The sequence below is a fragment of the Carassius carassius genome, chromosome 7 (assembly GCF_963082965.1).
Source record: "Carassius carassius chromosome 7, fCarCar2.1, whole genome shotgun sequence".
NCBI lineage: Eukaryota > Metazoa > Chordata > Actinopteri > Cypriniformes > Cyprinidae > Carassius > Carassius carassius.
Window position 1 is genome coordinate 39836779 of NC_081761.1, and position 24855 is coordinate 39861633.

The 24855-nt window shown below is 38.4% G+C and overlaps 1 pseudogene; it reads right to left on the reverse strand.

The window, feature by feature from the left end:
• Nucleotides 1-1115: 1115 nt before the first annotated feature.
• On the reverse strand, nt 1116-24000 carry LOC132144185 (NACHT, LRR and PYD domains-containing protein 12-like; annotated as a pseudogene).
• Between the last annotated feature and the right edge of the window lie 855 nt (nt 24001-24855).

The following is a 24855-nucleotide window of genomic DNA, read 5'->3' on the forward strand; positions in this document are numbered from 1 at the left end:
TATTTTGTTATTAAAATGTTTTTGATTGTCCGCCGGTTCCCGCCTCCTTTTTCCGGATGAATATGAAGGTTTTTATCGTTACAGTATACTAAAAAGAAACTTACATGTTCGGAAATATGCATTTCCACAAACAGCTTAACCAGCTTCACTCATTAGATTGACTTTATTTCTGTCATACATCTAGAGAAGCTCTTATTGAGAATTAACAGAAGTTAAATGTTGATATTTGATTCATTAGAAGTCACCATTTTGGTGATCAGTGTTTGGTTTAGTTGGGATCTTGCTTCTTGTGTTAGCTAATTCCAATTTATCAGACTTTAAGTATACCAATTTATAGTGTGCCACAAATATATTTAGTTATACTAAAGTACATACAAATAAATTGTGCTTAAGTATACAATTGTAATTTTTTTTTATAAAAAAAAAATCCAAGAGGTGAAAAAAAGGGTGTTTACCAATGGCAAACAGTGAATTATAGAAACCTTAATAGATAGTTAATCTAATATGTAGATATGGTCTTTTGTTTGTAAAATATCTTGGAAATGGATATAAGCGGTTGAACATATTCTAGGCTTCAGTAGATACACATACCTCAAGAACAGAGGCAATCAACAATTGTAAAAAAGACATCCCAATACAAATAACTAACAATAAATGACAACAACAACAGAACAGGCTGGATGACAAAGAATACCACGAAAAGCAGAGTTCAAACAGGAAAGGCACACACGCGCAGGGTAACATTCACAAATCACAGACAAACTAGAACCCAAGAGACAGGAAATAATATTGGGCAGATAACGAGGGGCAGACAGGTGAGCACAATGAAGGTTATTAACCAACAGGAAAAACCAAAAAAGGACACAGAGGGAGAAACCCTGATCAACAGTCCACAGGGGTGTGACAGATTGCCCCTTTCGGAAGGGGTGGCCTCCATGGAGACAGAGGAGGAACAGGGGAAATGGAGACTGTAACAGCTCAAGTTAAAAATCATAATTTGTGTTCTATTGAAGAAACAAAGTCAGCTACATATTGGATGCCCTGGGGGTAAGCAAATAAACATAACATTTTCGTTTTTTTAATAGTCCCAAAATAGTTTTTAATAGTCCCAAAATAAGATTTAGCAAATTAAATTTTTATGTAAATGCATTTTTTTTCTTTCAAATTAACAAATCCAAACAAAATATTTTCTCAAAGTAAAGAAACATCTTTATCAATATTCTCAGTAACCAATAAGGAAAAGCCTTTCCACAAAAATTTAGAGTAACAGCAGTGCCAAAATAAATGCGCTATAGCCTCGCCCTGTATTAAGTTTGTTAATAGTATAAAATGTAAGATGTCATACAGTTCTGGGTCAGGGCAGGTGCATTATGTAAATATAGTGTTTTCACAGTGTTTTCCCATAACCAACTAATTAAATTAACGTGCTACAACTACAGCCCTAGTTTTCTGACCTGCTGTACCTGAGCTACCATTTGTGCACCTATCTTGCACACCTTAACCTTTTAATTTATTTTTATACTTTAATTTAATTTAATTAAAAATGATAAAAAAATTTAATTCTAAAATCAATAAATAGAGACTGCCCAAATATGGTCAGGGTCAGGTAAGCGTGAGATACTTTCTAGAATTCTCTGCTTCCTTTTTCAAGTTTGTTACAAACAGTTTTGTACAGTTTACTTAAATATGTTTTTATAATAAAGGAAATTTATATCAATTAATAATTAATCAAAAGACATACAAGTCATATGTGATGCACACAAGCACAGCACATGACCTTCTGTAATACCCATGACTGGAAAACCACAATACCTCTATAGTAAACAATGATATGCTAGTGCTGTCTGACTTGGTACAGGAAATCACATACAATATGTGATAAGCACTGCAACTCAAACATTGTATAGAAAACTGCAACTTTTGTTTGCTTGTGGACATGTCTACTTTGTAATCGCACACAGAGACACAGAAGAATTCAAATAAACCTTAAATCCAGCATAGAGGGGTTCAGTAAATGTAGTGTTGAATGTGTGTAAGCGTGTGAGTGTGTGAGTGTCAGAGACGCTGTAGAAGGAAAGAACACCAACAGACACATCCACATACACTCCTACTCTATTAATGGATGGATAGACAGCAGGTAAATCAGTGCCGTTATTATTGTGACGGACAGTGAAACTTTCAGGACTGCAGTAAAGACTCCAGGATTTCTCATCGTTTCCAAACCAACAGTCATGTTTTGGTCCTTTTCTGCCAATCCCTTTATAAGTCACTGATATTTCAGCAAATCCGCTCCATTCAGTCTCCCAGTAACAGCGTCCAGTCAGACTCTCCACACACAGAACCTGAGGAACATCAAATCTCTCTGGATGATCAGGATACGGCTGAGGATCTTTCACATGTGTGGTCTTCCTGTTCTCATCAGACAGAATGAGTCGAGGGTTTGCTGTGTTTGGATCCAGCGTGAGATCACAGGCATCTGAACACAAGTAGAGTGGAAGAACAGAGTAAAGTCAGGGTGTTATGGGTCGTTTCTTTCTGATACCTCTTTGTTTGAGGGTTAAGACTAACTTAGTGGTTAGGTTTAGAATTAGGTTAAGGTTAGACACACAACTGTGATGGATAATGTTAGGTTACAGAGCTAGGGACTGCAATTATCAAATTAATTTATTCACAAAGATAAACATAAGTGTGTGTGTGTGTGTGTGTGTGGGAAGACCTACACTTCCGTAGTCCTGCCGTCATCCTGATCTCTCTTCCATGATCCACACTATAAACACACAAACACACATTATTGTAGATCTGCATCATTCACACACACATTCTGTATGTCAGTATTAGTGTTTGACATACTTGAGTTTCTCCAGTGTACAGTTTGGATCCTCCAGTTTGTGACTGAGCAGCTGGACTCCTGATTGTCCTGGGTGATTGTAGCTCAGATCCAGCTCTCTCAGGTGTGAGGGGTTTGAGCTCAGAGCTGAAGACAAATAACCACAGCCTTCCTCTGACACCATACAGCCAGACAACCTACAGACATATAACAGATAGATCATCCACAGACACACACAGTCAGATCATATATAGACACACAGAGACAGATCATCTACAGACACACACAGTCAGATCATCTACAGAAACACAGACAGATCATCTATAGACACACTCACAGATCATCTACAGACACACCGACAGATCATCTACAGACACACAGACAGATCATCTATAGACACACAGTCAGATCATCTACAGATACACAGACAGAACATCTAGACACACAGATTGATCATCTACAGACACACACAGACAGATCATCTACAGACACACACACACAGATTATCTACACAGACAGATCATCTACAGAGACACAGACAGATCATATACAGACACAAACACAGATCATCTACAGACACACACAGACAGATCATCTACAGACACACAGACAGATCATCTATAGACACACTCACAGATCCTCTACAGACACACAGACAGATAATCTATAGACACACAAAGACAGATCATCTACAGACACACACCGACAGATCATCTACAGACACACAGATTGACCATCTACAGACAGACACAGACGGATCATCTACAGACACACACAGAAAGATCATCTACAGACACACACACAGATCATATACAGACACATACAGTCAGATCATCTACAGACACACACAGTCAGATCATCTACAGACACACACATTCAGATCATCTACAGACACACAGTCAGATCATCTACAGACACACAGTCAGATCATCTACAGACACACACAGTCAGATCATCTACAGACACACACAGACAGGTCATCTACAGACACACACAGACAGATCATCTACAGACACACACACAGACAGATCATCTACAGACACACACAGTCAGATCATCTACAGACACACACAGTCAGATCATCTACAGACACACACAGACAGATCATCTATAGACACAGTCAGATCATCTACAGACACACACAGACAGATCATCTACAGACACAGTCAGATCATCTACAGACACACACACAGACAGATCATCTACAGACACACACAGTCAGATCATCTACAGACACACACAGTCAGATCATCTACAGACACACACAGACAAATCATCTACAGACACAGACAGATCATCTACAGACACACACAGACATATCATCTATAGACACAGATCATCTACAGACACACACACAGACAGACCATCTACAGACACACACAGTCAGATCATCTACAGACACACACAGTCAGATCATCTACAGACACACACAGACAAATCATCTACAGACACAGACAGATCATCTACAGACACACACAGACATATCATCTATAGACACAGATCATCTACAGACACACACACAGACAGACCATCTACAGACACACACAGACAGATCATCTACAGACACACACAGTCAGATCATCTACAGACACACACAGTCAGATCATCTACAGACACACACAGACAAATCATCTACAGACACAGACAGATCATCTACAGACACACACAGACATATCATCTATAGACACAGACCATCTACAGACACACACAGTCAGATCATCTACAGACACACACAGACAGATCATCTACAGACACACACAATCAGATCATCTACAGACACACACAGTCAGATCATCTACAGACACACAGTCAGATCATCTACAGACACACACAGTCAGATCATCTACAGACACACACACAGACAGATCATCTACAGACACACACAGACAGATCATCTACAGACACACACAGTCAGATCATCTACAGACACACACAGTCAGATCATCTACAGACACCCACAGTCAGATCATCTACAGACACACACAGACAGATCATCTACAGACACACAGACAGATTAATATATATACAGACACAATCAGATCATCTACAGACACCAGAGACAGATCATCTACAGACACACACAGACAGATCATCTACAGACACACAGACAGATTAATATACAGTACAAACTAAAAGTTTGGACACACCTTCTCATTCAAAGAGTTTTCTTTATTTTCATGACTATGAAAATTGTAGATTCACACTGAAGGCATCAAAACTATTAATTAACACGTGGAATTATATATGCAATTACATACATAACAGTAAAGTGTGAAACAACTGAAAATATGTCCTATTCTAGGTTCTTCAAAGTAGCCACCTTTTGCTTTGATTACTGCTTTGCACACTCTTGGCATTCTCTTGATGAGCTTCAAGAGGTAGTCACCTGAAATGGTCTTCCAACAGTCTTGAAGGAGTTCCCCGAAAGATGCTTAGCACTTGTTGGCCCTTTTGCCTTCTGTCTGCGGTCCAGCTCACCCCTAAACCATCTCGATTGGGTTCAGGTCCGGTGACTGTGGAGTCCAGGTCATCTGGCGCAGCACCCCATCACTCTCCTTCTTGGTCAAATAGCCCTTGATGCCTTCAGTGTGACTCTACAATTTTCATAGTCATAAAAATAAAGAAAACTCTTTGAATGAGAAGGTGTGTCCAAACTTTTGGTCTGTACTGTATATACAGATACACACAGATCATCTACAGACACAGAGACAGATCATCTACAGAGACACACAGACAGATCATATACAGATACAATCAGATATCTACAGACACACAGTCAGATCATCTACAGACACACATATCATCTACAGACACACACAGTCAGATCATCTACGGACACACAGTCTGATCATCTACAGACACACAGTCAGATCATCTACAGACACACAGACAGATCATATACAGACACACAGACAGATCATCTACAGACACACAAAATCAGATCATCTACAGACACACACTAGTGAGATCATCTACAGCAGCGGTTCCCAAACTTTTTTTCCTGCGCACCCCCTTCTATGTCCCAACCAGGTTGGCGCACCCCCAATCCCCACTTAAAAAAAAAACGCAACAAAGCTGTCTTTTATCGCCATATAAAGAGTCATGTTTAATCATGCGTAAATAACCAGAACACGCATGACAATAAAAACATCAACAAAGTTTCAATATAATGCAACAAAGCTACGCACAAGCTTCCACTTTTAAGAGGACGAGTGACAGACACAGGCTCAGTAACAGAAAGCACGATTTTCAAGGGAGAAAAAAAAGAAATGTGAAAAAGGCCAGCGAATGAACACGTAGAAAAAATAATAGTCGCAGTATCAGTAGTGAAGGAGAGTGCTGGATTTTTGGTTTGCCCCGCAACTTACTTGAAGAAGTTCAGGCAAATGGGAACACCATATATTACGTAGCTATCATCCTTAATTGAAGAAATGTGGCAAAACATCTCTGGAGAGAACCTCATATTATTAAATTTGAATGTGCTTTCCATATTTGGATCAACATAGGCTACATTTGTGAACGCACATTTTTTGCAATGTCGCGTCAAGTCATGCTCCTGTGCACGTCTTACAGACTGCATCTTAGGCCGGTGACACACTGGCTGCTTGGCGTCTCTGCTGCGTGTTAGGAGCGTGGCGGCTGCCTCGCGTTTTCTGTGTCTTTACACACCAGAACCGTGCCTGACGCGGCGCTGGCGCTGCTGTTGCTGTAGGTGACATAGAGGGAGACCGCCGACAGACCAGGATCTTGTCTTCATGACAACAATATCAACTTTTTTTTACACACCTACACCTACACCTACGCCTACTGATAAAGGACACCGTCAACAGTATTGACGGCAAAATAGACTATGTTTGACATGTGCAATATTTGAAAATCGATAATTATTTATTTATTTTTTAAATTACATTTATATCTGAATTTATGTCAACCTATAGACTTTCAAATATCAAAATGTCATGAATTAATATGTATTTGTGTACAAAATTACATATAAACATATTTTCCTATTATATTTTGCCTGGAAACACTTCCAACACGCGCACGTGCCGCGTGAAAAATAGGCGTATTTCTAGCATGCACGCGTTTTCCGCACGGCTCGAGCCGCACCTGAGACGCACGTCTCATGCAGGCAGTCTGCAAGCTCTAACCTGTTAACATGGGAGCCGAATTAAAAACAGACACGCCACACAGCTGAGACGCTTGCGCCACGCATCCAGTGTGTCGCCGGCCTTAAGCCTATGTTAAACTTTCCGCGTCCGCGGGGAGTCCGCTAGGTAAGCGTGACACAGTGATGGAGTACTCGAGTCCTGGACTCGGACTCGAGTCCGACTCGAGTCACTATTCTTTGGACTCAAGACCGACTCGACACTCCATTCTCTGGACTCGTGACTCGACTTGGACTCGCTGACTGATGACTCGTACTTGGACTCGAGGATATATAAAATCGGACTTGAGCATTCATCACGTTGTTTTTGACTAAAAATGTTATTTAAAAAATTATATAAGGTGTTACACTTTTCCTGTTTCGTGCCCAAGACCGGCCGGGATCTATTCTTTTCCCTCACAGACGCTGCTACCGCTCGCTCTCTTTGCTTGACAACACACTCACTGACGTCACTCACTTTACTTTCACTTTACTTTTTTTCCTAAGCGCTCGGGCACTTGCGGGAAAGGATGAAGCTGATTGGTTAGTTCTTGTCACATGACCTGTGGTGCGCTTGCGGCATTCTGAAAAGTTGAGATGTTTTTAACTCGTTGCAGTGCGGACGCGCCTGGGAAAAACGAGCGTGTCACTAATCATTTACTCCTCCCAATGCCATCCAGGATATCCATGGCGTTTTTTCTTAAATTATGTTTTTTAAGGAAAACATTTCAGGATGTTTTCTTCATATAATGGACTTCAATGCCTACCAACAAGTGGGTTGCTATTGTTTCCTCATAAAACGTAAAAAATTTTCCAATATGGGACTCGAGACTCGACTCGGACTCGAACTCTGGTAATGGTGACTCGACGTGGACTCGACTCGGACTCTTCTTTGGTGACTCGAGTTGGCACGCATATAGCCCAGACGGCAAGGAAGTCGACCGGAAGTTGAAGTCGGCCGCGAGCTGCCATCTTGTAGCAGAACTTCACTTGCGTTAGCATCCCACTGACTTTGCATTCATTTTGGCGTCACTTTGACAGTGAATAACTTTTCATCTGAGGCGTTTAAAGACTCCATTTGTCCATTATTTATTTCTAAAGATACACGACAATGTATAAAGGGCTCCATTACCTTCTCTGTTACATTATGGCCCCGTAGAAAATTTTTTTGTAAAAAAAGGCTAACGATTGCGTCACAACCACTCAACTCTCTGTCGCACAGTAGAGAAAATACCGTACAGACAGGAGGAGAAGCTCGCAGGCAATTAACTTAATATGGCGTACTGGCGTTACATTGTAAAATACTATACAAAATAATTAATCAGAATACTTACTCCTGCTCACTCACGCCAAAGAACTCCCCGCTCAAGCTCGCCGTCTCTGCAAGATTAACGATGGCAGTTTGCACGCACAGCTACTTAGAAGATTTATATTTGTCAGACAGGTTGCTGACGTCATCAAGCTTAGTTTGAGTCTGCGCGTCAGAAACGGAAGTGCTAAAAATCGCTAAAAATGGGCTTCACTTGTCTCAATTGAGTTCCAATGGGGTCGCTGTGTCCATTTCTTTTACTGTCTATGATATAGCCTAGCCTGCCGTTCATAAAAGAAGAACAGTGCGTAGAAGACAGCATCTGTCTTCTACGTTTCCATCGAAAACTAATAAATTATAGTTTTTAATTTAAAATTAAAGCAATTACAAAGGAAATGTTTACTGTTCATGTTTTTTATTGTATGGAAAAATCCCACTTAAAAAAACAGACCGCCATTACATTTTTCCTCTCGCGCACCCCCTGGTGGCAGCTCGCGTACCCCTGGGGGTGCGAGCACCACACTTTGGGAATCCCTGATCTACAGACACATGTTAACACTTGATCAGATTGAAAAAATTACAATTGGAGGTTTTTTGTATATGCAGTTATGTAGAAATTATTAAATGACACATTAAACAAGCTGATGTTGTTATTGCATATAGCAAATGTCTGGCGGATCAATCTAAAATGAATCTGTAAAGTGGTACAGGACATCATCCAACAATTGCTTGTTTCAGACTCTGTGAGCATCATGGTTTGATAGTAGCAATGAGAATTTTAACTGCTTTAGTAATATAAGCATCAATACACAAAGCTTTGTGCATGTTGTTTGCCAATTAGAACGGAAATAGATAAATATAATATTAGTTTTTTAAAACAAAGAAAAGAAGATGGTTAGTACGCGAAAACAGCTGGAAACTACATTTGTGCAGTGTGCACATGCCAAACATTTAATCTGATTTTAAGTTTGTGTCACATAAACTTGCACATCAACCCAATCACTTTATTTAGCATTCATGTAAACATTATGTTTGGATTCATCAAATGGAATTAGATTAAATCCTAATTTAAACAAAATGTGACCATGTAAACATACCTATTTTATACAAGTGTTCTCTTTATATGTTTTATTCTAACAAAAGCTTTTTTTTATTATTAAATAGGGCTGGCTCGATACCACTTTTTCAAACTGATACCGATTCCGATACAAAAATAATTGAGTATCTGCCAATACTGATATCGATCCGATACCGATGCAGATTTTTACACTCAATCTACTAAATATAGATAGCTTCATTATAAAAAAATAACAAAAAAATACATATATAATCATAATATATGACAAAAATACTATTATAAACTAGGTTAATTGATAATTGTAAAGCAAAAGTTACTCTAGAAAAATAATGAGTGCACAATAATTCTGTGAAATCCTAAAGGTTCGGTGAAAAAAAAAATGTGGGTAACATGAAAGTGAATAAGTTTTGGACTAAATCTGGTAGGCCTACACATTATTCTTTGTATTGTTGTAAAATACATTCATGAAAAACAAGTAATATATTTATATGTCAATATACACTACAGTAGTCAAATGTTGAGACTTGAAGACTATTATTTTAAATGTATAGAAGAGTAATGAGGCAGCAACATATGATAAAGACGAACAAGAAAGGCTATTTATAATATTTAATTGCACCAAAGCACTGTAATACTAAAGGCTCCAAATATGGAGAGGCACAAAGCGCTTATGTGCATCCCATGCGCAGAATAAGTTCAAATCACAAAGTGAAGAGATGTTGGTGCACATTAAATATGTGCGTTATTTTATTGTGCCTTTTCTTTTCATAGTTTTACATTTCAGTAACTGTGCTCTTGAAGAACAATTCATAGTGCTCTCTACTTCAGTCTTGTGATCTAAACAAGTATCCGGTAGAAATTGAAACGTTTTCGAAACAGCACAAAATTCCAGCAAGATAAATTAATTTTATGTGAAACCATTTACAGATCAAGAATAACATTAGGCACATTTAATCATCTTGGTGAGAGTTTTATCGTATTGACTGTAGTAACCGAAAGCAACGCACAGTTTGAATGCTGAATGGAGGATGACAGACAGCCGCAGTGGAGAGAAGAGTTTTCATGAACCTGACTTGAATATTCATCTGTTCTTCACATTAAACTATGGAACGGTCTCAGAACACTTGGAATATAGTGAATGAAAACCTTATTACTATACATTGTGCTATATAATGTTTGTGACTTTTGTAGGGCTTAATAATAACACTGAATAGCACTATTTTGGATTTGGATTGGTCTCGTCTGACCGATACCCCGATCCAGCAGAAAATGCCAGTATCGAAGCGATACTGATACTGAATATAAGATTGGCGAACCCCTACTATTAACTGAATAAAATGCACTGGAATTGCAAATGTAAGCAGTAATGTAATTCAAGCAAATCAACAAGAATAAACAACTTTTACTCTGCACTTCAAAAATGAAGTCTTACATGGAGTTTTTCACTGGTTCTGATTTTAGAAAATCACAGAACTGAATGAAAATGTAATGTATAATAAAATAAATGCGCTTCCATTTCAAATAATTAAGCCATATAAATTAATATTTTAATGTGCCCTTATTATGCCTTTTGAAATATTACCTTTCATGCAGTGTGTCATGTAGCTGTATGTGAACATAAACTATCTGCAGTTTTGAAGCTAACAGTGCACGATAAATAAAGTTATTGTCTTTCAATCGCCTAAACGAGTCATCAGGAATATGAATCTTATTCTGTTACAGCTCTACGTCACAAAGTAACACATTTTCATGATGTCTGCCCACGTTCTATGTCCCAAACTTGCCCACCCTCAAACAGTAAAATTTCCATGTGGTTAACATCATGATGAAAAGACGCCGTATCCTACACCAGCGGATCTCAATTCCAGTCCTCGCGACCCCCTGTTCTGCACATTTTGAATGTCTCTCTTATAGCTACAGACTTTTGTTCTAGTCGAACGTAAGTACCCTGTGAAGTGGACATCACAGGATATTCTGCCATGATTTCAAATTGTATTTATTTACAGAGGTATATGATGTCACACTTATCCATGTTCCAAAGTGAAGTACACTTCAACAGATTTCCCCTGCTCAGGGAGTAGGGAGCAATGAACACTGTGTAGAGACCTTGTCAATCGGAACACAGTTCATGCACGGAGCTCACTTCTAACGAGCTGATTATCTGAATCAGGTGTATTAACAGTGTGCAGAGCATGGGGTCGTGAGGACTGGAATTGAGTACCGCTGTCCTATGCTGTGATGTATTACATTTGTTTTATCACATCTTAGAATTACCACAAACTTGTTAACACTTGACACTTACCACTGAGAAACATTCTGCTCCAGTCATGTTTGCAAATCAGTCTCTTGTTGATCAGCCATTTCATCATCAAACTCTGGGTCGAATTAGTAAGGTACAATTAATACCATCTTTTCTATGTATTGACAAGTCTCCAGGGCTGTCATTCCGTCATGGCAATGGGCGTTTCGAATTCCGACACACGCTGTACACGGTAGAACAATCCAGAGCAAATCTCTTGATCTCTCTACGGCTCTGGACTAATCACAAAGGACTGCGCCATGTGACCAATAACCAGAGGTGGGTAGAGTACCCAAAAACTGTACTCAAGTAAAAGTAAAAGTACTTCTAGAAATATTTACTCAAGTAAAAGTAAAAGTACTAGTCTTGAATAGTTACTTGAGTAAGAGTAAAAGAGTATCGGATAAAAAATCTACTCAAGTAGTTAGTTACTAGTTACTTTGGGTCATATATACTGAGCCTATTTTTATTTAGATATATAGATAAAATGTATGTAATGAATGTGTGCGTGTATAAATGTATATATTTCATCAGCCTTTACTCCAATTTATGTAATTTATTATAAAACCCTGTCTGTTTACTTAAGTAACAGATAAAGGTGTCATGCCATAACATATTTTTAATACGACTGACTTTATATTAAATGTGAATTTAACATTGAAAGTTAATGTGATATAAATATTGCTACTAATCTTTCATTGTTCAGAAAGAGAGCAAATAACATTTACATTATTAAAGATAATTTTCACTGACAGTCTAGATTTCAATCACTCTCAGAAACTCCCATTAAAATCACTGAAACTGTTAACACTGTGAAATCAATATCTTAATTAAAGATTCGTACACACATCTGCACTTTGTTGTTCCTGCGAGAGAATTCGCCAGAAAGAGGTATTCAGTCAGTGAGCGAGTGAAGGAAGCACCGGCATTTTAGCGATGACTCATCTGAACGCCTCTGATTGGCCAATGCTTTAATAAGCTCAAAAGAATCATGTGTGATTTGTTATAATACGCAGCGCTGTATAAACGCATCTATCTCTGGCTAAGCGCCAGCAAGCAATCACAGATCTGAATTTAGCATCTGATAATATGACTCGCTGAACGTACTTGCACCAGTGTGATTGTATTAAAATTAATAAAATCTTAATCGGCTATTTTTTGTCTTTTGGAAGCTGCATTCAACTTGACTCCCCTCTGTTATAAGCCACACACGTACAACAAACTAATGTCACAGTGGTATCGTGTACTGTAATCGAATGTAGCCCAAGTTATTACCTGTTAAACAGTAGACAGCACACGCGGTGTTCATCTAATAAGGATCTCCATCGCTAGCAAATAATAACCTTTGCAGATTTCAATTCAGTGCAGTTCCAGCCACGTTTTCAACACTCTTTCTGTTCTTAAACGTTACAACTCCGAGTGAACCACTTCAGACGCTCAGCGCGTGCGGCAGGGAACTGAACGACTCATTCAAACTGATTCATGAACCAATTCACTCGTTTGCCAATTGGTTTGATCAAGCCTTTGCACAGAATTGACTCAAAAGAATGAATCATTCGCGAATGGGCATCGCTCATTGCCCAGAGAAAAGTAGACGGCGCGTTTGGAATAAACTGAAGCATTATAACATTTATTGCATTAAGATAAAGTAACGAGAGGAGCGTCGCCCACAGTAACGAAGTAAAAGTACAGATTTTTCCCTCAAAATTTACTCAAGTAAGAGTATAAAGTACCCATCTTTAAATATACTCCGAAAAGTATTCGTTACCCCAAAAAATTACTCAAGTAAATGTAACGAAGTAAATGTAACGAAGTAAATGTAACTCGTTACTACCCACCTCTGCCAATAACAGTAGTGAGGGCTGACGGAGAGTAAGGGGTTTAGAGAGACTGATTCTTTGAACTGTTCTGCACAAGTTTTTTACAAATCATTTAGATTTAGGTAAAATTAATTAAATTTTTGGGGAAAAATAACATGGTTTTTGTCCTTGCATGCATGTAAACCTGTTTTATGAGACTCATAAAACAATATTAGCAACCTTAAAAATAGCCTAATGGGGCACTTTAATAATGAGCATCATTTTCATGCAGTGGAGAAAATACATGTTCACTGTGCGTTTTTATTAAACACATCCCAGTTAAAACATACCTCAGTATCTGCAGCTGACAGTTTGGACTCATCAATCCGTCAGAAATAAACTTTACACCAGAGTCCTGCAGGTCATTGTTACTCAGATCCAGCTCTCTCAGGACACAGTTTGAGGATTTTAGAGCTGATGACAAACTCTCACAACACTGAGCAGTGAGATTACAGCCAGCAAGACTGAAAGAGGCAAGAACACACACATCAACATACTGATTATCTATAGGCACACTTTAACATTATAACTGGCTGACTGTAAATTACCTCTTATTTGTTTTTAAATACCTTAGTATATGCAACTGACTTGGATTCTTCAGTCCACCAGAGAGCAACTTCACTCCTGAATCCCGCAGGTGATTGTTACTCAGATCCAGCTCTCTCAGGACACAGTTTGAGGATTGAAGAGCTGATGACAAACTCTCACAACACTGTTCAGTGAGATTACAGCCATAAAGACTAGAAGAGATTAAATAATAAGAAATCAAATTAAAACCATAATGAGAAAACAATAAATACATGCAAAGAAAATTCTCAATTGTCCCCAGGAACCTGGAACTAAATATTTGTAATGTTCCACCCTGAAACAATAAGATCTGCTCCTGAGCATGAGAAAATAATTAGATTATTTTATAATTCAGGTTTACTTGAATCAGTTAATCCTGGCTAAAAGGCATGATTCCAGCAAAATTTACATTTTTATACAGTTTAGGGGCTTTATTTATTGTCATCACTGTCTTGCTTATTCTTAATGAAATAAGTATCACTGGATTATAATTATATAATGCTTTACTCATTCTCACTGGGCTATAAAGAATTGCTGGGAGAGAAGTACTATATGTTTGCATGAAGAGTGAACAATCTGAAGCCAAGTTGGCATGTCTTGAATATCACAACATTGGAGACAATCTTCATAAAATGAGAAAATATTCAAATGAGCGGCCAAGTAATATAACTTAACTTAAACTGAGGTCCAAATCCCCTTTCATTTATGGTTCTACTATGATGTTTCCTGCTTATTCATGGCCGTTTTATCCTTAATATAAATAAGACAAATTTCCATCTTAAACAAATTAGCTGGCTACATAAAAAGGAAAACAGAACAATTTAAATCTTAGAACAAAACATCTTAAACACTTTGAACATCATTAACCCTCACTTATAATGCCTTCAGATTGGACAACATATCCTTAAGTAGTCCAAGTCCCAATAGTCCTGCCAATTGAGCTAATTATAGAAAGCCTACCCCCCCTCCAAAAAAAAAATGAAAATCATAAAGCAAGTACACATTTTTGCTCTGCATCCAGCTGCATTAACATTTTGCCCCACCTATCTGCTTTCAATCTAGAAACTATCATGCTTTCGCTGCATCTTTGAAAACATTTGACACACCATCCACAGTAATATGAAAGCGGGATGGGAAGAGGAAACCATATTTGAACTTGGCTGCTCTGCACATCTGCCAAACATCTGGAAAAATATGCACTCGTGAGCCCATGTATTCAAGCTGAAAGTATTGTAATGCCAGACTGATGATGCGTTCCTTTATCTGGTAGTGATGAAGCTTTACAATCAAAGGCCTTAGATATTGTCCTTTCGCAGGTCTAAGAGCCAGGGATCGATGGGCACGTGCCACTACCACAGGTAAATAGAAACATTCCACTCCCAGCAAAGTCGAAATGACAAAAATGAGAGGAATCAATCTTTCTTTGATGCTTTTATATATGTAATGTTTAAAGTATAATGTATGTTTCAGACCAAAAAAAAAATCCTCATCACTGTAAAAAGAGCATTTGATAAAACTAATCACAAACTAAAACTAAAAGTAATGCATTTTTTTCTGCTGACAGATTAACTGCCAAAGCTGCCAAATTGACTGTTTTCTAATTCCTTCATATTTTGATGTTACACTGTAGTAGATATCTGCATCTGAACATCTCCAGAACAGCACTTCAACACCTGATCAGGTTTTAAGCACCCAGCAGTGAGCAGAAGAGAGCTGCAATGATGTTAGAAAATCATAACAGTAGACATTTACTGACAACAATCAGACCGAGTGAAAGTAGTCATGATCTGAAAATGTTTTACCATAAAAAAAACTTTACTAACATTGTAAGTGAATTTCAATTATCACATTAAAATAATGAAAACAAATGTCATGAGTTTATTTAGGAAAAAACCTTGATTTTAGGAAATGGTTCATTTTTAAATGTGGTAAATTCATTGTTATACATGGTTCAATATGTTCTAACGACTGAACACTCACAGAGCTTTTCTGCAGTTGATCACAGCTGGTATCAGTCTTCTTCTCCCCTCATCTGATGTGTTGTATTTCTTGAGGTCCAGTTCATCCAGAGGCTCCTCTGACATCTGAAGCATGTAGGAGATTGTTGAGCACTGAGCAGGAGAGAGTTTCTCTGAGTGTTTGTCTGATTTCACAAACTCCTGAATCTCTCTGGACAGAGTCTAGATCTTTCCAGCAGACAGAGGAACATATTGATGGATTGACCAACTGAGAGATGTTTTTTAACTTGTTCATGTTGCTCATTAATTTCATTTACATGCAGCTCATCATTATCATTTAGACTCTTGATCCTGTGTTTAATGTACTGTGTGGTTTCTCTGATGGTCTCTGAGCTGTGCACTGTGTGTGTCAGTAGACCCTGTAAGAGTCTCTGATTGGACTCCAGTGAGATGCCCAGCAGGAATCGCAGGAACAGATCCAGCTGTCCATTCTCACTCTGAAGAGCTTTACTAATTACTCTTTTGTACAAATTATGCAGTGAATCAAAACATGCTTCTGTAGTGCTCATATTGTGGTTGTAAAACACATAGAAAGCAGCTAGAAACTCCTGAATGCTCAGATGAATGAAGCTGTAGACTTTCCTCTGATGAATCACAGACTCCTCTTTAAAGATCTCAGTACAAATCCCAGAATACACTGAAGCAACAGTGATGTCTATGCCGCTCTCAATCAGGTCCTCCTCATAGAACATCACATTGCCCTTCATCAGCTGTTTGAAAGCCACTTCAGCAAGTTTCACAATCACTTCTCTGTTGGACGGCAGGAGTTTCTCTGGATCTCTCTCTTCATACTTCTGCTTCCTCATGTTGATCTGAATCAGCAGGAAGTGGATGTACATTTCAGTCAGAGTTTGAGGGATTTCTGCTCTCAGATCTTCTTCCAGGAGCTTCTGAAGCACAGTGGATGAGATCCAGCAGAAGACGGGGATGTGGCACATGATGTGGATGCTTCTTGCTCTTCTGATGTGTGAGATGATTCTGCTGGCTTGATGCTCATCACTGATTCTCTTCCTGAAATATTCCTCCTTCTGAGGCTCATTGAATCCCTGAATTTCTGTCAGACGGTGGATGTATTTGGAGGGGATCTGATTGGCTGCTGCTGGTCTGGAGGTGATCCAGATGAGAGCAGAGGGAAGCAGCTCTCCTTTCATGAGCTTTGACATCAACACAGCCACTGATGAAGTCTCAGTCACATCACAAACTTTCTGAGCGTCTGAAAACATCAGTGTGATTCTGCTTTCATCCAGACCATCAAAGATGAACACAACTTTACACTCCTCATAAATCTGTGAGTCCAGATCTTGAAGTTCAGGATGAAAGTCCATTAGAAGTCTGTGAAGACTGTACTGATGATCTGGGATCAAGTTCAACTCTCGAAATGGAAGCACAAACATGAAATCTACATCCTGATTGGCTTTTCCCTCGGCCCAGTCCAGAATGAACTTCTGCACAGAGACGGTTTTTCCGATTCCAGCGATGCCTTTAGTAAGAACAGTCTTGATCTGCTCTTTCTCCTCAGATCCTGCTTCAGCGGAGGCTTTAAAGATGTCATTGCAGTAGATTGGAGTGTCTTGTGAGTGTTGTGTTCTGGATGTTTTCTCCATCTGTAAAACTTCATGTTCTTCATTCACTCCTTCTCTCTCTCCCTCTATGATGTAGAGCTGTGTGTAGATGCTGTTCAGGAGTCTTTCATTCTCCTGGAGTTTCAGTCCCTCACATAATCTCTCATACTTGTTCTTCATGCTGGTTTTGAGCTGCTCTTTGACTCTCTGTAGTACATCATTCACTGCTTGATCATGTTTATTCAGAGACGCTGTAACGCTCGTGTTGTTCAGACCGAAGACAGAGGAGACTCCTCCAGAAATGCTTCTCTCTCCATCTGCTCCGCTGAAATATCACAAGAACAACTGATTAAAAATATCTAAATATAAAGGATGTATGAATTAAAATCTAAATCGATAGAGATGTCAGTCTTGTATTTTATTTAGAATTTCTAATTTATGCCAGATGATTGCTTGTGATTGAATGCTGATGAATTATGAGGCTGTACTTTATGCTGTGGATATTTTAGTTAGTTAGTTAGTTATTAAGCACATATAAAAACAAGCGAAAGGTTGACCAAAAGGCTGGGCATTAGAAAAAATACATAAAAAGAGAACTTCAAATAGCAAAGTAAAATACACACAGTAAAATTAATTTGTTGTTAAACACCATAGATAAAAATGCTAAAGACTGCGAATAAGATGTAAGTTTCACATCTTGCATATCCATTACAAAGTAAATCATTTTTTACATGCAACTATCCAAAATAAAACCAAACAACACTTGTAATCAAGATAGAATATGTAGACAAATAAGAATAAATTCTGCATGTCACACTCAGCATCATGCACGCCGCACAAATTTAGGACTCTGATATTTTAAGGAATATGATACACACCTGCATTTAAGTGCAGCTGCATAATAAAATTGTATGAAAGCAAGTAAAGAAGGCTCCCTTTAAAATCACTGAAGTTGTCAATTAATGAAGCTCTTTTTTACATTGTGTGCATTTTGTTGATTATAACGAGAGTTTAAACGTGAGGATGCTTTATTAATCAGTTCATTTTTTAGAGTTTCAAGGATTTAGCTAAATCGAGCATGTTAAATTTATTTGTTTCTTGTTTTAATTAGGCCTAAATAATGGGAGCGAAATTATACAGTGCCTCACATTTTACTAAAATAAAGGAATTTCTTAATCAGTGTACAGACAGATATCTTTTACCCAAGAAGTTATCGGTCAAAATACAGAACAGGTAACGAATAACAAAGTAGTGTGTGACAAAAATGCATGCTGTTTTATTAAAAGAATTTTGAAATATAAATTAAAAATGTACTTGTGACAAATATAGGCCTAATATGTGAGAATATTGTCATATAAATCCATTTAGCTTAGCTCACTAAAAAAGGTTACTCAGTAAAATTTTCTGATGCAAAGTAATCAACCATTTCTTAAGGATAATATAACACATAATTCATATTATATATATATATATAATACTACATACATATTAAATGTTTCAAATCTAAAAAATGGTGTAATACTGTGTAGCGTAGAGAAAATTTATGCACAGGCTCATAGGCTTGAAATTTATCCCGATTGAATTTGTTCTAAGAAACGCACATAACTTCATAAGTACTAAACTTTCATCTGTGAATATTCAATATTTTAACTACAGTGTCTTTCTTTAATTTTCCCAGACTGCAGCTGTCAAATGTTACACATCGGTGAGGGAAAGATGACTGCTATTTGCGAAAATGTGCTTTGATGTGTTTTATTTATAACTTGTGATTAAGCATCACTCAGCGGTCAAAAGCTGCAAATGCACTCGGCACTCACGGCGGCAAAAAGTTTATTTTGATCGGCCACCTACTGTACAGTATATATATGAGACGTGCTTTCCTCAATGCACAACTTACATTTTCCTGGTTAATATTGGTATTTTTGGTTTCACACTATGTTCAACATAGACCTATAAATAGTGTGACGAGCGTCCTCAGAGGAATCCTCGGAGAAATTCGGTCACGAACCGAATGCGACGCTGGTCTAATCCCTCTCTCATTTCTCCACAGAAAGCAGCGAGTGACCGACAGCCCACCCCCTTTGGAGCACGTCAGGACACCCACTTTCACTTTGGTTTGGCACCGAAGAGCAAGGAGAACGCACAGGAAGCACCAGCATTCAGGAAGTGGCTCACCTCACTTCACCAGGCACCTTACACCTATAAATAAATCCACCCTCCGGGGCATTTAATTCACAAACCCTTGTCGAGTGATTCTTCACCCCGTGACAAGTGGTGGAGAATGCGGGCAGAATATGCGCCGCCTGAACGAAGTCTCCGAGTTCGACGGGTACCCCATGCCTCGGGTCGAAGAGCTGCTGGACCGCCTAGGAAGGGCCCGGTACATTAGTACCCTGGACCTCACCAAGGGCTATTGGCAGGTACCGCTCTCCAAGGCCGCCAAGCCGAAGACCGCCTTCTCGACCCCCAGTGGCCATTGGCAGTACCGGATCCTTCCCTTCAGCCTACACGGGGCCCCCGCGACGTTCCAGCGAATGATGGACATCCTCCTGCGAATGAAGTTCGCCATTGAGCCGGGGTCGCCAACGTGAACGCCGATGGCCTCTCCTGAATCTGGACAGCTTACGCAGGTCTGTCAGGGGTCATTCCCCCCCCCCCCCTTAACTTCACCCCTTCTCTCTGCCTATGTTCACAGGACCGGGGGGGGAATGTGACGAGCGTCCTCGGAGTAATCAGCGTCACCCTGGCAACCAACGTAAAACACCTGCAGGTCCTCACCGCCGGCTGATCGGTCACAGCTGCTCCCCATCAGCCTGCGCCCTTTTAAGCACACACGCTGCACTCTAATCCTGCAACGCTGGTCTAATCCCTCTCTCATTTCTCCACAGAAAGCAGTGAGTGACCGACAGCCCACCCCCTTTGGAGCACGTCAGGGGACCCACTTTCACTTTGGTTTGGCACCGAAGAGCAAGGAGAACGCACGGGAAGCACCAGCATTCAGGAAGCGGCTCACCTCACTTCACCAGGCACCTTACACCAATAAATAAATCCACCCTCCGGGGCATTTAATTCATGAACCCTTGTCGAGTGATTCTTCACCCTGTGACAATAGTTACATAATTATTAAACACAGGTTAATAACAGATTAATTTAAAAACTTTGTGTTTTTTGTTTTCTAAGGAACTCAATAATTTTGCTTGTGAATGTCTTGTTGTATTCCTAAATTAAAGGAAAACACATGATTAGATATTTTCATGATATTTCATATATATTCATCACATCTTCCTAGCGCTCCTGAAGTGTTTTAATGTAGGAGATCATGTGTTCATTGTGTGGAGATCTGTCTGTGTGTATTGAGTGTGTTTCTGACTCCCATAAAGCAGTTCAATCATCACCACACAATTATCCTCACCTGGGGTCAGAGGTCACTGGATCATTACTGAAATTAGGATCAGGAGAATTCAAGGATGCGTTTCTCTTCTGTTTTTTCCTGATGATCCTGATAAACACAGAAATCATTCCTCCTTTAGTTATGTATGCTGTTTCGTTTATTATAAAAGTGCTGCAACAATCTAATCACAGGTCCCAAAAAATATTAAGCAGCATGTTTCCACATTAATAATGAACCACTATATTAGAATGATTTCTGAAGGATCATATGACTGTCATGGTGAAATGTTTGTTCTGGAAGTGAACTTATCCTTTAACAGAATAATATCTTCTAGTTCATAGAAGCTTCAAATTCTTCAATCTTAGAATGAATAGCATACACTTTTTTCTTTCCGCTGAACCTGCAGTATTTAATTGAACGGAAGTCATAAAATATTTACTTAATATAGGTTAGTTGGTAATAAATCTCTTTCTCTGATTTATCCAGATCTTGGAGATGTTCAGGCAGATCTCTTTCTCCTGGATGCCATTATTACAGCTTCATGTGAAGGTGCTTTTGCTATGGTTTGAAGCCCTGTCGAACCCAGCCACTCTCTCGTGACAGTTAGCAGAAGCCAGAGATTACAGTTTATAAAGTTCTAATTATAATGTTATTATCATAATGGTACTATATTTATGATGGATATATCTTATTAGTTTATTCGATTTCCATTAGACTATAAAATATCTCCTATTTACTTCCATTAATAAAGCTTGGAAGTTGGACTGGATTCCTCTGATGAAGGAAGTCATACACACCTAGGATGCTTTGAGGATGAGTAAATCAAGGGCTAATTTTCATTTTTGGGTGAACTTTACCTTTAAAAAAAAATCACATAATGTATGGCAGATCCTACACAGATACATTCACTATATTAGTTTTCATAGTCTTTATTTTGCAGATTGTTTGGAGGACAACACTGTGCAGAATAAGAAATATATATTTTTAAATAATTCATAATTTTCAACTGATGAGCTGTAAGTCAGTCTGTTGACTCTAAACGCCGGTTCACTGAACAGCAGAAACTCTTGATCAGTTTTGGGATCAGTGTGTGACTTCTGTCTGAATCTGCTGCTGTTCTCAGTGTGTGTTTTCTCTGATTGAACATGTTGAAGCAGCACTTGTTCACTCATGGAGCATCTAAAAAATGATGAAGTGTGATCCAGTGATTGTTCACGTTGATCAGTGTCTACACAGCAAAATCCCCAGTGTTAATTTAACACTCTGAGTCTGGACACATATAAACACTGAAGCAGTGTTAAAAGTAACACTGAAGCAGAGTTGAAGTTAATGAGATAATTAAGAAGTTAATTGAGTTATGATTGACCATTGTTGAAGACACCTGATGTTAACAAGCAGAATCACCAAACGAGAAAATCACAATTTGTGTGTCACCATTATAGTGTTCAGTGTTTGCTTTAGTTGGGATCTTGGCTTGTAACTTCTTAATTTTCAGATTATTGTGTCAAGCCAAGAGCAAGAGTCATTGGGTGGTGATAATTATGTTTTAATGTAATTGTTGCTTGACCTTAATCACTGAACTCATTTACAGTCTCTTTTCTAAGATTATCGGTCTTTATTGATTGTAACAGCTTTGATTCCACAATGAAAGAGTTTGTATTTTCTATACATTTTTAGGCATCACTTGCAAGCGATTCAGATTTTTTTTTTTTAAGAGTGTTTATTTTAGGCATACACAGATAACAAGAATCAGCGTATGAATCTCAACAACGGTGACAAACAACATTTTAGGATAAACAGATCTACTCTTAACATCACAAAACTAGATACTAAAAATCCACATAAAAACAGCAAAAATAAAATATAGTTAGAATAAAAAGTTAAAAAGAGTTCAGCTCATAATTTATTCATGCCGCAATGCATGATGGGAGTCATGGATGAGTTTTTATTGGCTACAACATGCTTTTTTGATAGTCACCGTTGTTGTGATGCTTACGCTGATTCTTGATGTGTCTAAACTAAAGAACTCTTTCTTTATGTAGAACTAACTTTTAAAAACATGTCATATTATGCCAGAAATGCTGGATCACTTTTTTATCCACCTAATTTATGTACACAGTAAAGAAACCTGAACTCAGGCATTCAGGTCCCTTCATGACAATTAGTCCACAGTCAATACCATAATATTGCCTTTGCTCTGGTCTTTATGTTATAACTCAGTTACCACAGACACACAAAAACTAAAGTTAAAAACTGAAGGGTCAAGGTCCCAACTAAAGCAAACACTGAACACTATAATGGTGACACACAAATTGTGATTTTTGTCGGTTGGTGATTCTGCTTGTTAACATCAGGTGTCTTCAATAATGGTCAATCATAACTCAATTAACTTCTTAATTATCTCATTAACTTCAACTCTGCTTCGGTGTTACTTTTAACACTGCTCCAGTGTTTATATGTGTCCACACTCAGACTGTTAAATTAATACTGGGGATTTTGCTGTGTATCACTGCAGACCTTAACACTGGAATATATCTCACCTGGGGTCAGAGGTCACTGGTTTATTACTGAATACAAGAGGACAATCCATGGATCTGTCACTGTTCAGAGACACACAGCTGTTATCCGGATATGAAGATCTCTCTCTGTTCTCCATAATGACAAACTGACTTCACACCTGCATATGGAAACATAAGAGAACACAGGACACATAATATTGAGATTATTATTCCAGTGATCTCTCAACGCTGCACACAGAATGAGACTGAAGAGAATGTTTGTTCTTCTGAATCCTGAAGTGCTGCTTTACTGACTGCAGTGAAGAAGATCTGAAGAGTGATCATCATCATCATCATCAAGATCTGAGCTCACTGATGCTTTTGTGTGTTACTCAACATATCTGACTCCAGCAGCAGGAGAAAAGCAGGAATCTGTGTTTCTGCTGACATCACTGACACACATCCACTAACTGATGAGGAGTATTTTCAGAGCTGATCTTTCATGTGACCAAATAAACCATAGATCTACCAGAAGATTAAGAGTGATAACTGATGAAAAGGATCTTCCTGGTGCTGACTGACACATCTGAAGCACACACACACACACACACACACACACACATCTTTCAGACAGATACACACATTCACATCATTTGAGAATATCTGACTTCACGCAAACATTATCTGTTATGCCTTAAGTGAATGTTTGGGAAACTGTTGGTGAAAAACATCAGATGTGTAACAGATATTAGACAGATATTAGATTATATTAGAATAGTGCAGTACAGATACAGTACAGCATATAGATTCACACAACACTGTTAAACCAGGCTCAGTCACAGACGTCTGTGCTTCTGAAATGATTGTCTTTATCTGTATAGTGTAGTAGTTAGGTATGGACAGTGTTGGGGAAAATTAATTTTAAAAATAATGCCTTATAATATTGCGTTACACCCTAAAAAAGTAACTAAATACGTTACTTAGTTACTTTTTATGGAAAGTAATGTGTTACATTACTTTTGCGTTACTTTCACGTTACTTTTTAAATATGAGCAGGGCTTGATTGTTTTTAATATAAGAAGTTCTACTTATAGCAAATGTAAAAGCCCTTTCACACCAAAAAGTGTAATAAATAAACCTCAGGCTGAAGGAAAAGTCAATTCACGTCTGTACAGTAGAACACAGGAGAAGAAGGTTCAACACTCTTCAGCAATAAAAAAAACAATGAAGCACAATTTTTAGTTTATCTAAAGTCATTTTTTAATTATTAGTATGGTTGAACTGGATCATTAAAGATCAG